General features: G+C 33.8%; 1 long non-coding RNA gene and 1 pseudogene across 1 annotated transcript in view; both read left to right on the plus strand.

The window, feature by feature from the left end:
- Window positions 1-7433: 7433 nt before the first annotated feature.
- Window positions 7434-8383, plus strand: LOC118525171 (ER membrane protein complex subunit 2 pseudogene; annotated as a pseudogene).
- A 7212-nt stretch (window positions 8384-15595) lies between these two features.
- LOC118525172 (uncharacterized) overlaps window positions 15596-18116 on the plus strand; it is a 58051-nt gene continuing 55530 nt past the window's right edge. Inside the window, exon 1 of the long non-coding RNA XR_004912011.2 lies at window positions 15596-15727. This is a non-coding gene — a long non-coding RNA (uncharacterized LOC118525172). The remainder of the gene's footprint in view (window positions 15728-18116) is intronic.

Below are 18116 nucleotides of genomic sequence, written 5' to 3' on the forward strand. Positions count from 1 at the left end.
TAACTAGACCGATGCCTAGAAAAACAGAAACTACCAAAATTGACTAAAGAAGAAATATAAAATCTTAATGGACCACTAACAGGTCAAGAAACGGAATTATTAAATAAACACTCCCACACAGATGCAAAAAGTATAGGCCAGATGGCTGCATCCACAGCTAAATATAGAGAAGAGGCCACATCGAAGAGGGTAAGAAGGGTGAAGCCATGGTCAAGAACCAAACTATCCTGCCAAACTGTCCAATGGAAGGAGGGATGCCACAAGCATAGAGTTCAGAGGAACAGACACCACATAAGTCACGCCAGGTATGGAGCACCCACACAGGGAAGATGAATCACCTTAACATTTGGTTTTGAAAACCAGAGGGGCCTAACTTCATGAGTTCTTAAAATCAGTGGGGCTTTATATCTGGAACTTTAAAAATCAGCAGGCTCTGCACTGGGAGACCCCCAAAACTCAATAACTGAAATCAAAAATACACTAGAAGGAATAAATAGTAAACTAGAGGAAGAAGAATGGATCACTGACCTGGAGGACAGAGTAATGGAAAGCAATCAAGCTGAACATTAGAAAGTAAAAAGACTAATAAAAACTGAGAATAGATTAAGGGAATTCAGCGACACCATCAAGTGTAATAATATTTGCATTATAGTAATACCAGAAAAGAGAAAGAAAAGGGGGCAGAAAATTTCTTTCAAGAAATAATTGCTGAAAACTTCCCTAATCTGGAAAAGGAAACAGAATCCAGATCCAGGAGGCACACACACGCATACAATCAACCCACAGAGGTCCACACCAAGACACATAGTAATTAAAATGGCAAAAGTAGTGATGAAGAGAGAATTTTAAAAGCAGCAAGAGAAAAGAAAAATTACATACAAGGGAAATGCCATAAGGCTATCAGCTGATTTTCAGCAGAAACTTAGTAGGCCAAAAGGGAGTGGCATGATATAGTCAAATTACTGAAATAAAAAAAAAAAAAATCCTGCTACCAAAAATACTCTATCCAACTAGGTTATCATTCAGAATAGATGGAAAGATAAAGAGTTCTCCAGAGAAACAAAAGTTAAAGGAATTCATCATCACTAAATCAGCCCTACAAGAAATTTAAATGGGATTTTTTGAGTGGAAAGAAAAGACCATAAAAGAAAAGTAGGAAGCACAAAAGCAGTAAAATTAAGTATATCTATAAAAGTTAAGGGATTCACAAAATAAAAGGATGTAAATATGACACCATATATTTAAAAGGTACTAGGGAGGGGCGCCTGGGTGGCTCAGTCGTTAAGCGTCTGCCTTCGGCTCAGGTCATGATTCCAGGTCCTGGGATCGAGCCCCACATCGGGCTCCCTGCTCGGCGGGAAGCCTGCTTCTCCCTCTCCCACTCCCCCCTGCTTGTATTCCCTCTCTCGCTGTGTCTCTCTCCGTCAAATAAATAAATAAAATCTTTAAAAAAAAAAAAATTAAAAAAAAAATAAATAAAAATAAAAGGTACTAGGGAGGAGAGTAAAAATTTAGTGCTTTTAGAAAGAGTTCAAACTTAAGCGACCATCAACTAACTATAGACTGCTATACACATACGTTGTTATATTTGAACCTAATGGTAAATGCAAATCAATAACTGCTATAGAAATGCAAAAAATAAAGAGAAAGGAATCCAAGTTTATCAGTAAAGAAAGTCAGCAAAATGTGAGGGAAGAGAACAAGAGAAGGAAAGGAACAGAGAACTACAAAAACAACCATAAAATAAGTAAAAAAAAAAAAGGAAAAAAGGCAATAAGTACATACCTATCAATAATTACTTTGAATGTAAATGGACTAAATGCTCCAGTCAAAAGACAGAGTGTGAGGAAATGGCTAAAAAAGCAAGACACATTTATATGCTGCCTAAAGAGACTTATTTCAGACCTAAAGATGCACACAGATTGAAAGTAAAGGAATGGAAAAGCATTTATCATGCAAGAGTGAGTGAAAGGAAATCCAGAGAACAATACTTATATCAGACAAAATAGACTCAAAGACTGTAACAAAATACAAAGAAGGACACTAGATCATCATAAAGGGTATAATCCAACAAGAAGATATTTACAATTATAAATATTTATGCCCCTGACCTGGGAACACCCAAATACATAAAGCATCTAGTAACAAACATAAAGGCAGCTATCAGTAGTAATACAATAATAGTAGGGGACCTTACCACCACACTTATATCAATGGGTAGGTCATCCAAACAGAAATTCAGCAAGGAAACAGTGGCTTTGAATGACACATTGGACCAGATGGATCAAACTGATATATTCAGAACATTCCATCTTGGAACAGTAGAATCCACATTCTTCTCAAGTGCACATGGAACATTCTCCAGAATACATCATGGTAGGCCACAAAATAATCTCAACAAATTCATAAAAACTGAAGGCATGCCATGCATCCATTCTAACCACAATGCCATGAAACTAGAAATCGACCATAAGAAAAAATCTGGAAAGAACACAAATACATTGGGGTTAAATAACATGCTACTAAACAATGAATGGGTCAACCAAGGAATCAAAGAGGAAATAAAAAAAATACATGGAGACAAATGAAAATGAAAACACAGTGGTCCAAAATCTATGGGAATCAACAAGAGCTGTTCTAAGAGGGAGTATTATAGCAATGCAGACCTACCTCAAGAAGCAAAAAAAAAAAATCTTGAAAAACCTATACTTATACCTAAAGGAGCTAGGGGGAAAAAAAAACACTATAAGGAAGGAAATAATACACATTAGAGTAGAAATAAATGAAGTAGAAACAAACAAACAAACAAAAAACAGAACAGATCAATGAAACCAGGACTCAGTTCTTGAAAAGATCAAAAGTGAAAAATTAATAAATCTTTAGTCAGACTCATAAGAAAAAGAGAAAGAAAGAGAAAGTGAGATAGAGGATTCAAATAAACAAAATAATAAATGAAAAAGGAGCTATAAAAACCAACACTAGGGAAAGAATAAAGGATTATAAAAAAATATAAAAAATTATATGCCAACAAATTGGATAGCCTATAAGAAATGGATAAAATTCTCAGAAACTTATAACGTCCCAAAACTCAATCAGGAAGAAATAGAAAATTTGAACATACTAATTATGAAGAAAGAAATTGAATCAGCAATCAAAAGATTCCCAACAAAGTCTGCGATCAGATGACTTTGTTGACGAATTCTACCAAACATTTAAAGACGAGTTAATACCTATTCATTTCAAACTATTCCAAAAAAAAAAAAAAAAAAAAAAACAGAAGAGGAAGGAAAGCTTCCAAATTCATCCTATGAGGCCAGTATTACCCTGATATCAAAATCTGTTTAAGACACTACAATATAAGAGAACTATAGGCAGATATCTCTGATAAACACACATGCAAAATCCTCAACAAAATATTAGCAAGCTGGATCTAACAATACATTAAAAAAATAATTCACCATGATCAAGTGGAATTTATTCCTGTAATGCAAGTGTGTTCAATATTTGCAAATCAATCAACATATCACATCAACAAGAGAAAGGATAAAAATGATACAATCATTTTGATAGATGCACAAAAAGCATTTGATGAAGTACAACATCCATTGATGATAAAAATCCTCAACAAGGTAGGTTTAGAGGGAACATACCTCAATATAATAGAGGCCATATATGAAAAATCCACAGCTAACATCATCTTCAATGATGAAAAACTGAGTGTTTCCCCCAAGATCGGGAACAAGACAAGGATGTGCACTCTCACCAATTTTATTCAGCATAGTACTGTTAGTCTTAGCCACAGCGATCAGACATGAATAAAAACAAAAGCATCCAAATTGGTAAGAAAGAAGTAAAACTTTCATTATTTGCAAGTGACATGATAGTATATATAGAAAACTCTCAAGACTCCAAAAAAAAACCTAGAACTGGTAAATGAATTCATTATAAAAAATAAGTATACAGAATCTGTTGCATTTCTATACACTAATAATGAAGTATACAAAATAAGTATACAGAGATCTGTTGCATTTCTATACACTAATAATGAAGTAGCAAAATAGGAATTAAGAAAACTGTCTCATTTACCACTGCACCAAAAAGAATAAAATACCTGGGAATAAACTTAACCAAGGTGGTGAAAGACCTGCTTTCTGAAAACTATAAAACACTGATTAAAGAAATTGAGATAAAAAAACAAATGATATGATATTTCATGCTCATGGATTGGGGGAACAAATATTTTAAAAATGTCCATACTACCTAAAGCAATCTAAAAATTTAATGTAATCCCTATGAAAATATCAACAACATTTTTACAGAACTAGAAAAAATAGCCCTAAAATTTGTATGGAACCATAAAAAAAAAAAATCTCAAGTAATCAAGAACAAAAGAACAAAACTGGATACCACAATCCCAGATTTCAAAATATTCTACTAACTGTAATCAAAACTGGATACCGCAATCCCAGATTTCAAAATATTCTACTAACTGTAATCAAAACACTATGGTACTGGTACAAAAACAGACCCATAAATCAACAGAATAAAGTTCCCAGAAATAAACCCATGATTATATACTCAATTAATCTATGACAAATAAGACAGGAATATGCAATGGTAAAAAGACGGTCTCTTCAATAAATAGTATTGGGAAAACTGGACAGCTACATGCAAAGAAATGGAACTGGCCCTCTCACACAATACAGAGAAAAAAACCTAAAGTGAATTAAAGACTTAAATGTGACATGTGAAATGATAAAAATCCTAGAAGAGAGCATGGGCAGTAACTCCTCTGACACTGGCCCAGGAGCAAAATTTTTCCAGATATATCTCCTGAGGCAAAGGAAACAAAAGCATAAACTGTTGGGACTACATCAAAATAAAAAGCTCTGCACAGCAAAGGAAATAATCAGCAAAACGAAAAGGCAACCTATTGAATAGGAGAAGATATTTGCAAAAAACATATCTGATAAAGGGTGAGTATCCAAAAAACATTAAGAACTTACACAACTCAACATCAAAAAAAAAAAAAAAGGAACAAAAACAAGTAATCTGATTAAAAATGGGCAGAAGACATGAACAGACATTTCTCCAAAGAAAACATACAGATAGCCAATAGACACATGAAAACATGCTCAGCATCACTAATCATCAGGGAAATGGAAATCAAAACCATGAGATTTCATCTCACACTTGTCAGAATGGCTAAAATTAACAACACAAAAAACAAATGTTTGTGAGGATGTAGAGAAAAAGGAACCTTCCTGCACTGTTGGTAGGAATGCAAACTGGTGTAGCCACTGTGGAAAACAGTGTGGAGGTTCCTCAAAAAAATAAAAATTAGAATTACTACATGAGGGGTACCTGAGTGTCTCATCCGACTCTTGATTTCAGCTCAGGTCATGGTCTTAGTGTTGTGAGATCCTTCCCACATCAGGCTCCACACTCAGTGTAGAGCCTGCTTAAGATTCTCTCTCTCCCTCTGCCCCTCTCCTCCACTAGATCTCACTCTCAAGGAAGGAAGGAAGAAAGGAAGGAAGGAAAGAAGGAAGGAAAGAAGGAAAGAAAGAAGGAAGGAAGGAAGGAAGGAAGGAAGGACCACATGATCCAGTAATTCCACTACTGTGTTTACTCAAAGAACATGAAAACACTAAAAGATATTTGCACCCCTATGTTTATTGCAACATTATTTACAATAGCCAAATTATGGAAGCAGCCTAAGTGTTCACTGATAGATGAATGGAAGAAGATGTGGTGTATATATAAAATGGAATATTACTTGGCCATAAAAAATCTTGCCATTTGCAAAAACATAGATGTATCTAGAGGGTATTATGTTAAGTGAAATAAGTCAGTCCAAGAAAGACAAATACCATATGATTTCACTCATATGTGGAATTTAACAACAACAAAAAAATGAACAAATGAACAAAACAAATAAACAGCAACAAAAAAAAAGAGACAAACCAAAAAATAAACTCTTAAATATAGAGAACAAACTGATGGTTACCAGAGTGGAGGTAGGTGGAGAGATGGGTGAAATAGGTCAAGGGGATTAGGAGTACACTTATCTTGATGAGCACTGAGTAATGTATAGAATTGTTGAATCACTGTTTTGTACACCTGAAACTAATATAGCACTGTATGTTAATTATACTGGAATTAAAATAAAAAATAAAACAAGAAAAAAAAAGAAAGACTCAATTTAAGGGAAATTAATCTGTGTTCATGGATCACAAAACCTACTGTTGAAATGGCAATTATCTTTACATTGATATTCAGATTCAATGCAATCCCTATCAGTCACAGTTAGCTTCTTGTAGAAACTGACAAGCTCATCCTAAAATTCATAGACATGTTCAAGGACCCAGGATAGCCAAAACAGTGTTGAAAATATTGAAAAAAAAAAAAAAAAGAAGAAGAAGAAAATTGGATGACTCATACTTTGTAATTACAAAACTTTCTACAAAGTAACGTTAACAATATGGTATTGGCATAAGGATACACATATCAGTCAATGGAATAGAATTTAATAATCCAGATATAAGCCTTCATATTTATGGTCAATGGTATTTTGACAAATGTGCCAAAGCAATTCAATAGAGTAAAAAAGTCTTTTCAACTAATGGTATCAGGACAAATTTATATCCAAATGCAAAATATAAATTTGGGCATCTAAGCACATCATACAACGTACACAAAAATTAACTTAATAGTTCAAATGACTAAATGTAAGAGATAAAAGTATAAAAGTATAAAACTCTTAGAAAAAAACAGGAAATATTTTTAAATTCATTAGATAACTGCCTCTTATATATAACACTGAAACCAGAAATGACAAAGGAAAACCTTAGATAAAATGGATTCATCAAAATTAAAAACCATTGTGCAGTAAACAATACCATCAAGGAAGTAGAAAAACAAAACCAGAAAGGGAGACTATATTTGAAATCATATACATGATAAGGAATTTGTATACAGAATACAGAAAAAACTCTTACAATTGAAGAAGAGAAAAGTAATCTGATTCAAAATGGGCTCTGTACTGACTTTTCTCCAAAGAAAATATACAAATAGCCAATAAACACATGAAAAAATGTTCAACATCAATAATCATTAGAAAAATTACAAAACTAAACCACAATCAGTTACTTCTTCACACTCACTAGGATACTATAATCAAAGAGCCAGACAATTAAGATGTTGGCAAGGATATAAAGAAATTGGAATCCTCACACACTGCTGGTGCTAATGAAAAATGGTGTAGCCACTTTGGGAAATGATCTGGCAGTACATCAAAATGTTAAATATAGAGTTACCATATGACCTAATAATTTTACTCCTATGGAGGTACTCAAGAAAAATAAGTGATATAGGAGAATAAGTAATAATAGAAATAAAAAATAAATAAAAATACATGCCCTCTCGGCCTCCAGGTTCTGAGAAGATGGCGAAGGTCTCAGAGCTTTACGATGTCACTTGGGAAGAAATGCGAGATAAAATGAGAAAATGGAGAGAAGAAAACTCACGAAACAGTGAGCAAATTGTGGAAGTTGGAGAGGAATTAATTAATGAATATGCTTCTAAGCTTGGAGATGGTATTTGGATCATATATGAGCAAGTGATGATTGCAGCCCTAGACTATGGTCGAGATGATTTGGCATTGTTTGGTCTTCAGGAGTTGAGAAGACAGTTCCCTGGCAGTCACAGAGTCAAGAGATTTGAAGCATGAGATTTGAAGCCATGGAAAGATAGGATGATGCTATACAACTATATGATAGAATTTTACAAGAAGATCCAACTAACACTGCTGCAAGAAAGCATAAGATTGCCATTCGAAAAGCCCAGGGGAAAAATGTGGAGGCCATTCGGGAACTGAATGAGTATCTGGAACAATTTGTTGGGGACCAAGAAGCTTGGCATGAACTTGCAGAACTTTATATCAATGAACATGACTATGCTAAAGCAGCCTTTTGTTTAGAGGAGCTAATGATGACTAATCCACATAACCACTTACACTGTCAGCAGTATGCTGAAGTTAAATATACCCAAGTGGACTTGAAAACCTCAAACTTTCTTGAAAGTATTTTGCTCAGGCACTGAAACTGAACAACAGAAATATGAGAGCTTTGTTTGGGTTTTACATGTCGGCAAGTCATATTGCTTCTAATCCAAAAGCAAGTGCAAAAACAAAAAAGGACAACATGAAATATGCGAGTTGGGCAGCTAATCAAATAAACAGAGCTTATCAGTTTGCAGGTCGAAGTAAGAAGGAAATCAAATACACTCTTACGGCAGTCAAAGACATGTTGGAAACACTGCAGATCACCCAGTCTTAAGGTTCCAAACTCTTTCACATTACATTTCACAACTGCACAATTGAACTTACTGGCCTGTGACTTATTTACTAAATGCCTCGTGCTATTTATGTACTAATTTTTTGTTAAGAGGGCAATTGTAAAGAATGTTTATATAAACCTAAAATGCCTTTTACTGCTAAGCAGGAAGATGGAGAAAGTCCACGGAAGAGAGATTTAACAAGAGTCATATTGATTGTACATCATTCTCTTCATATCACACATATATAACTCCTCTTAAACCACAACCTGATGTAGAAATCCCATAAATAAATCATGTGATTTATTAAACTTGCAAAAAAAAAAATACATGCCCTCTCAAAAACATGTTCATAGCAACATTATTTAGAATAATCAAACGGAAATAACCTAAATGTCTACCAACTTTTATTTATTTTTTATTTTTAAATTTTTAAAAATATTTTATTTATTTATTTGACAGAGAGAGAGAGAGAGAGAGAGTGCACAGAAGCAGGAAGCGCAGCAGAGGGAGAGGGAGAAGCAGGCTCCCTGCTTAGGGGCGATGCTGGGATCATGACCTGAGCTGAAGGCAGCTACTTAACCAACTGAGCCACTCAGGTGCCCCATCTGTCAATTTTTAAGGGATAAATATACATGGTATATCTATACAATTGAATATTATTTGGCAATAAAGAGAATAAATTATTAACATATACTCAGCATGGATGAACCTTGAAAACATTATGCTAAGTGACTGAAGACTGTCACAGGAGATTACATATTGTGGGATTCCCTATACAAAATATAGAAAATATAGATTGCCTATACTTTTGTATACAAAAGTATACAGTATAGGCAAATCTATAGAGAAAGGAGGTGAGTTGAATGGGTCTGATGGCAGCAAGGGGTGTGGAGAGTTAAAGCTAATGAGCTTAGGGTTTCTTTTTGGGTGATAAAAATCCAGATTTAGATCACAGTGTAGTTGTACAACTCTGTGAATATATTAAAAAACATTAATTTAAACACATCAAGTGGGCAAACTTGGGGATGAAGGTATCATATCTTAATAAAGCTGTTAAAAATAGGACATGGAATAAAGGGTCAATATGTATGGTGATGGATTATTAATTGTATGTTTCTACATAACGTATTTAATTAATCACTAAAGTATAATACATGGATCACACTTAAAAATAAGTTCTAAAGCCAATTGAATAGGAAAGGATTTTTTGAGAGACACCAAATATGAAGAGACTGGGATATTTGAACCAATTGTCAATCCATTTCACTTTAACAATATCCTCTCTGTGTGCATGTTTGCATTTCAGAAACCAGAATGAATTTACTTTACTAGAGACTGTGTTTATATATTGAGACGTTTATTTTTATGCACTTTTGCCAAGTATTATTGATTGTCAGTATATTTCATGATGATTTTTCATTTAAAAAAACTCAGTTGCATTAGGTTGTACTGACAATCAATACCCTTTCTGGCTAATCACTTGATAAATTATACAAAGCGTTAAATAGTGAAAACATGACACCCAAAAGCCTTTCACTTAAAGAAGCTATATACTTTATGTAAAGAAATCTATTCATAGTTCATTGATTCTATTTACTGGTAATAGCTAAGATTTTGGTATAACAAGCTCCAAACTAAAATACTGGATATAGTCTTGCCATACTAGTAGGTTCATATTCATCATCTCTAAGCTTCATATAGACTGAAAATTTCTTATTTAATGTTAGGATAGTGAGAAAGACCATCTCCTCCACTCAAAATTAAGAAATAAGTAGTAAGTTTAAGAAATCATGGAAGAGAGAAAAAATGTATATAAGTGTGTATATGTATAAAATATATATAGTATATATGCTAGGTTTGTAAAAATGTTTACTTGAATATAATTTGTTATATTAATATTACCTTATCAACCTGCATAGCAAAAGAAAAATCCACTGTATTTGTCAATGTGTTCTAGCATAAAACATAAGAGACTGTTAAGCATTCTCTTAGCTTAAAGTCACTGGAATAAAATTTTTATTCATGTGTTTGATTTGTTCATTTATTCCATCAGTCAATTCTTCATTTCTTCCTCCCTACCTTCCTCTCTGTCTCTGGCTCTGTCTCTCTAAAATGTATCATCTATTAACTATCTAATATGTATTGAATACCTACTGGGCACCTGGATATTGATTTGCACAAGATGCTCAATAAATATTTGGAAGATCTAGTAATTTGATTTTAGCATTTATCACGGACTATATGTGGAACATTTATTCTTTACTTTGAGCATATGATTTCTCCTGTGACTCTGACTTCCCAGAAGAATAGTAGCTTTCCTGCTGACTCAGGTACAACCTTGCCATCATCTCCTTCTGGGAATAAGTTTTATTGAGGCATATTTCTCCTCCATTATTTGCTCCTTTTCAGAAGAGTGAGTGAACTGTCGTATATTACAAATTACTTCTAACCTTGCTGTATTTTACTTGGAGTTACCTTTGTAGAGGGTAGACACCCATCAAGACTAATAATTAACGAAATAGATGGTAACAGAGGTGTTACAACTATAGATATCACCAAAAATGTTAATATTCATTGCACGCACACTACGTATCAGGCAATGTTATTTTTTTTTTTTACTTTTTATATGGATTGAATTTTTATTCAATCATTTCCATAGTTTTATGAAATCAATAATAATATCCAAATTTATAGATGAAGAATTCACCTCCATTTCCTTTTCATAACTCTCATCCAATGTTACACACCAGATTTGGTTATAACCTAGGACTGAACGCATGCTGAAATTTCATATTGTATGCCCTGGTATCTTGTTACAATGTCCTGTTTTTCCTCCTTTCTCACTTTCTTATTTTTCAAGAATTAAAACATTGAGACCCAGTAGGAGGAACCAGCTTATTATTCTACCTGCCTCCCTATGAATCCAAGATTCCATGACATATACTTTTAGCTATCAGTCTCAATAGGCCTGTGTTTTTGTTTGTTCTGTTTTTTTCTTTCCAAAGAAGCCCTACTAAACACTAACTCTGGATCAATTATTCACACACGGGAAAACTGGTTAAAAAAATGAATATGAAGAATGGTAGAGAAAACAACAATGATAAAAACTAGATACCACATAAGTACTACAGATCCATGGTCTTCAATCACAGTTAAAACTTCATGTGATTTTTGTACACCTAGCAATCTTTCTGGGGAACTCTAGTCATTTTCTTTCCTTTTTCCTCAGTAATTATCCTAAATTCTTAATTTATAATATGATATACCTTCATACCTCATATTCATAAATAACTTTTTGTCTTCACTGTGGAAATTAAAGCCATCTGACATGACATTCCTTTACTTAGTTCCATGTCTCCTGCCAACACTTTCCATCTGAGTACTGCTACAACATTCTTATTCATGCTTCCATTACTGGAAATGTGATTCACTTTACTTCTACTTTGTTTTTTGCATTTCCTGGCCATCTCACTCAAATTATAAATAAATAAATAAATAAATAAATAAATAAATAAATAAATAAATAAATAAATAAATACAGTGATTGAATAATACATTCCTCTACTTACCTACATTTCTATTTCCATACATAATCTCTCATTGCCACATACTATTTATTTCTTGTAATTATTACATTTCAACAATCATCCTGAAAAACCCTTTTTAAGATTATCAATAACCTGCCTTCAGCTCAAGGAAATGGAGACTTAACTGATAAATTTCCTCCAATATTAGAACATTACTCTGTTTCCTTAAAAGTCTCACATTTCTAATTTGCTGTGCGTTTTCTTTGGATTTTTCCTTTTGTCTTTTTTCTATATTGTAAAGTCTTATTTATGTATGCATTTTTTTTTAAGATTTTATTTATTTATTTGACAGAGAGACACAGTGAGAGAGGGAACACAAGCAGGGGGAGTGGGAGAGGGAGAAGCAGGCCTCCCTGTGGAGCAGGGAGCCCGATGCGGGGCTTGATCTGAGCCGAAGGCAGACGCCTAATGACGAGCCCAGGTGCCCTAATTTTGTAAAATTTTTACCAATTATATTTTTGTCATTTCAATTATTTTAGTTATTACTGTGAATGGGAAATATTGACAAAAAATTTTTTTTAAAGATTTTATTTATTTATTTGAGAGAGACAGTACAAGCAGGGTAAGGCACAGAGTGAGAAGCAGGCTCCTCACTGAGAAGGGAGGCCAACACATTGCTCAATCCCAGGACCCCAAGATCGTGACCTGAGCCGAAGGCAGATGCTTAACCGACTGACCCACCCAGGTGCCTGACAAAAAAATATTTCTATGAAACAAAATGTTTCCCAATGAAGTATGTACCTTACAAATAGATAGGGTACATATAAAGGTTTTATTTCTCCAACACTAAAATGCCAAATATTCTGAAGCAATTGAGAAAGCAATAGTCTTTATATAAAGCTATACTGTAAAACTTTCCAGTTTTCCATTGAAAGAACAACACCAAGAAAATATTTTACTCTCCATTACAACTTAAATTTTTACCTTGCCCTCTTCAATGTGCTTCAAGATTTACAGCTTCTGACATTCTCCTTATAATACCTATTATATCCAGCCAGTGAGCACTTAATTGATAATGATGAAAATCATCTATCTGTGGCATATGTTGAACATCTGTTTCAGGCTATAATTTTAAATTTATGCCTTCTGTTTAAAACTGAAGCATTGAGAAAATGAGTTTTCATTTTTCCAGTTATATTTTTAATTGTTGGCTGACCAATGTGACTGAAACTATAGTAGAGACTTTCACTTCTGAAACTGTATCAGAAGAATATGGAAGAATAGAAGCACAACCCATTATAAATTGACCTATAATATATTTGTTTTCTAATTTGTGTGTATTCTATAAATACTCATCTCTGCAGTCATGTGGACATGCATATGTAATTTGCTAAGCTTCAGACATCTAACCAGAGTTTACCGTCAAATAAAATGTTCAGTTGAGACCTATCTGCTAATCTTTGCCTCATAAATAGTTATTATGAAAAGGAAAAGAGTGAACTTTGAAAAACTCCTGCTTACAAGCTGTTTTGCCTTGGCCAAAATTAATGTACCTCATCTCTCTGAAACCAGTGAGACTTCTCCATATTGTGGATATTTTCTTCTTTCTTCCATACAGTATCCTTTTCCCCTGCTTTTAGGAAAATGATCCTCTATTTCTGATATAGGATTCTATATGGTTCTGGGGAAGATCCTGTTCATAGAAATTTTCTCTCTTCTTGCCTACTGTTCCCTGCCATCAGTTGATGGGCAGATGATTTAATCATGGCAATTAGGCTTTAGCTCCTGGTAAGTTAAATTTGAGGGCAATGTCACCTTGAGATAATGCTAAAAGTGAACATCCACAAATACACAGTCCATGGGCTCCTGACTGAATTTTCTAGAGCTGTGAAAATTCCTGCCATTTATTAAAAATAGTAATTAGCTTTTTCTTTCTTTCTCTCTCTTTTTAAGTTATAACTATTTGTTAAACTAATTCCCTTTTTATTTTTATTATTCTATTTTATTTTTGCTAATTCCCTTTTTAAAAATTACCTCAGCTAGAGTGGATTTCTGTTACTTGAGACAAAAGAATTCTTACCAATTCAGTACTCCACAGTTATTGTGATAATTAAATTTCATTAATTGAAATAACATGTGAAATTGCCTATTTAATAGGTGATTCTAACAGAACAAGCTGAATAATTATTTTTTACCACCTTTGTTACCTTAGCATCTTCCCCAATTCCTATTAGCTGCTTTTATGATTTTTGTAAGCACTTGATGAGTTTTGTTTTAGTATTTGGGAATCACGAAATGTCAAGCCTCAAATTTTGCCTGGTCTGAATTAGAATTTATCCAAACCAATATTCTCATCTTATAGAAATGAAAAATCAATTAAGGATTTACAAACCTGTCCTTGTATTTGAAGAAGTTGGCCATGACCATGATTTTTGCAAATACCTTTTTCAAGAGAAAAACATGACTCATTAAATTCATAGATTGTACTAGAGATGTTTTTGTGACTGTAACCTGCAAATCTTGATGCATTATTCCAGTATCTTAAATAATGTGTGTCACGCAATAGGTATTGGGTAAATCTCTCGAGGGAATTATCATTTTCAAATGTTTGCTATTTGTAATTCTATTCCTTAGATTTACATCATTACAATCCCTTTGTTTTAAATGAACCAGAGCTTTCTTCTCTAATTCACAAAAAAAGTAGCAAATGAACTTAGGTTAGCAAAGACATGAAAGAATGTGTAAATAAATATGGGTTAGGGACACACACACACACACACACACACACACTGAGAGAGAGAGAGACACACACACACACACAGAAAGAGATAGGTTATCTATTCCATCAATGTGGTTCATGATGAAAGATCTCCTCACCATATCTCTGGAGATAAATTTTATTTATCAATTCTCAGTTTTAAATGGCCACTCAAGGCAAAATTTAGAGTACTTTTCTTAAAACATGTGTAATATTAAAATGAAATTAAGCCTTCAAATTGGCTATCAGGAAACTGTAATTTTAGAAATAACTTTTTTTTCTTCTCATATGTACGGTATAACCAGAGTTGATTAACACAGCATAGATGCAAATATTGTAAGGTGGAATAATATTAACGTTGTAAATGAGTATAAACACATATACCATTATCATTATGTATATTAATTTTAAGTAATGCATAAAAGTATATGTTTGTTTAAAATTAATAAAATTTACCATAAAAATATATGGCTTACATCACAGAAATCTGCTAATGTGGCAATATAACAGTCTTATAAATAGACTGAGGTATAAGGAAGAATAGAACTAACACCTAAAGTAGAAGTTGAATCTGTTATTTTTCCCTCCAACAACACCACTCAGATTTATTGAATGATTACCCACTTACAAATACAAGACAGAACTGCAAAACTAGTTACATCAAATATAATGTTGTTGAGAATTTAGCAAGCAACTCCATGGTATTGCTATTTCGATAACCATTTTATTTGGCAAAGCAGTTGGCAGGGACCTTAAACCAATACTAGCACCCTCATGCAAGTGCTTGCCCTAGATAGCAGCCCTCAGAGTCACAAGCAAATGTAAGTTTATGATAGGACTTCCTGACAGTCATAATCACCAGTCTCCCCTGCCTCCCAGATCCTCCCTCTTGTGTGCCCCTTAGATAAGTCCCATATGGGGCTAACAAAAACCCTACTTGCTTGGTTTGAAATGACCAATCCAGCCTTAGCTCAGGAACCCCAAAGCACTCACTCATGGACCCTAAGTCATATGCCCCAGCAATTAGTGTTCTCTCCCTGCATTCTGTCTTGACTTCCTTGAGTGGTCCCTCCAGGCATGACCTGTTCTGCCTCCAGGATCTGTGAGTAACAAATTTCTCTATTTTAATTTCTCTTGTGGTCTCTTATTGAATGGCAGCTCACCATCCAGCACGCTGTGCTCCACTCGACAAATGTAAAAGCAATTCAAGAAGGTTGTTTCCAAAGATTAAGAAACATAAAGAAGATTGTTGGCACTGAAATAATATCTGTGGACATCCAGCCCAACTCACTATAAAGGAAATTAAGGTGCAGAGTAATCAATAAATTGGCTTAAATTTATACAGTTGGTTATTTGAAGAATTAGGGCTTCTGTCTCTTCTCTCTGGCTTTGTCTCTGTTTCTGGGCTTTTCTCCCTGGTCATTCCTTTCCTTGAGCAATTCCCTCCACAGATCAGTACATTTATATCTCAGATTAAGTATCAAATCTTTAGAAGAGATTCTGGCCAATTAAAAGTAACTGACTTCTCCTCACCCCTACCAGTAGCTTTTTATTGTTGTTAAGCTATTATTTTGTTTTTAACATTTAATGTCTAAATTTGTTTTCCTCTGGCTCTCTCTCTGTCTTTCAAGCTTCTTGGAGATTGGGGCCTTACCTCCCTTTTCAGGGCCATATAACCTATAACAGTAACACATAGGGAAGTATTTAATAAATACTTTTGTGATGACTTGTTGCATATTGCTCACATCGAAAATATCAGCTCATCAGAGGCTTTTTCTCACCATCCTGTCTGAAGTAGTAGCCCCCAGTCTGTCACCAAACCCTGCCAGATGCCACTGTAACTGAACAGCCTATTAATAGAAAAAATACTAAATTACGTAGCACATTATATATTCACCATGTGCTGCACATAATTTGACAATTTTAATCAAATCAGTATGTGCAAACTAATAACTTTTGCTATTAATTATATATACTTACTGTCTATTGATCAAATTAGCTAAACAAGTTCTCTGCTATGTAGAAATACTTCAAATAAAAACTGGAAAAATAGCTCATCAAACATACTGCTAATATTGAGATATACTTTCTGTGCTTCCGTTTCCTTATTGAAATGATGATGATAATAGTACCATTCTTATAAGGTTATAAACATTGAATAAGTGACTAAAAATAAAGTGCTCTGTAGACTGACATACAACAGAAATTGAATAAGCATTAGTATTTGTTAAAATGTAATCTCCATTTATATTTCTAATGATGTTTTAAAATTTAGATGTTGATTATATTCAGGCAATAAATAATTTTACTTATTTTTTTTAAGATTTATTTATTTGAGAGAAAGAGCATGGAGTCGATTGGGGGGAGGAGTAGTGGGAGCGACTTCAAGCAGAGTCCCTGCTAAGCGCAGAGCCCCACACGGAGCTCCATCTCATGACCTATGAGAGATCACAACCTAAGCCAAAACCGAGTCAGAGACTTAACTGACTCAGCCACCCAGGCGCCTCTTATTTGTGTTTAATTGTTTTGGGGTCATGAATACCTCTAACTAACAATAAAGCCAATTTATTATTTTACCAATGACCAAGGATTTTTACTTTCATAACATTTAACATATTAAATGCATTTTCCCTTACTATCCATTAGGCTATATTTCAGTGTTGTTATTAAACACACAACTCTAGCAAAAAAGATGATATGGCTATGAATGGCAAAAACACTTGTTTTTATAAAACTCATTTGATGACCTCATTTTATCTCCACTATTATTTTATTGGCTAAATCTTTATTTCTTGGGTTGTGCGCTAGAGCATGGTGCAAAAAAAATGAATATGTGACATAGACTATATGTAGCCTACAAATTCTAAAATATTTTTATCTGGCTTTTTTCAGGAAAAAAAAATTTGCCAGACCCTCAAGAGCTACATATACTTTTATCCTTCCCTCTCTTCCTCCTTTTGTGCCTCTACCATCACTATTTTTGCTTTTTATCCTTTTCCTATTTCCTACCTTTAGATAGATTGATGATAGACAGACAGACAGACACGCATAGACGTAGATCTTAAAAAATCAAAACAACATTCCTAGAAACTAGGGCAGGGCCAGACTTGTCCCCTGCCTCAGGCCATAGTTTGCTAACCCTTAGTCTTGATTTTACAATATACATATTAAATTTATCATAATCTACCTTTAAATTATATTATACTGTTTCTCCAAATAGTTACCCTCCTACATATCTTATTCATTCAAAAGTACCCTGTTGCGTTTTTATTATTTTTGCTTTAGATGGTTAATAATTGTTTAAAGAGATTTAAAATAAGAAAAATATATTTTATATTTATTCAGAAATTAACATTTCTGGCCTTCTCCATTCTTTTCATCTAAAGCCATATTTCTGCCCTGGGGTGCCTGGGTGGCTCAGTTGGTTGAGCATCTGATTCTTGATTTCTGCTGGAGTCACGATGTTAGGGTCCTGGGATGAGTCCCGGTGC

The sequence above is a fragment of the Halichoerus grypus genome, chromosome 4 (assembly GCF_964656455.1).
Source record: "Halichoerus grypus chromosome 4, mHalGry1.hap1.1, whole genome shotgun sequence".
NCBI lineage: Eukaryota > Metazoa > Chordata > Mammalia > Carnivora > Phocidae > Halichoerus > Halichoerus grypus.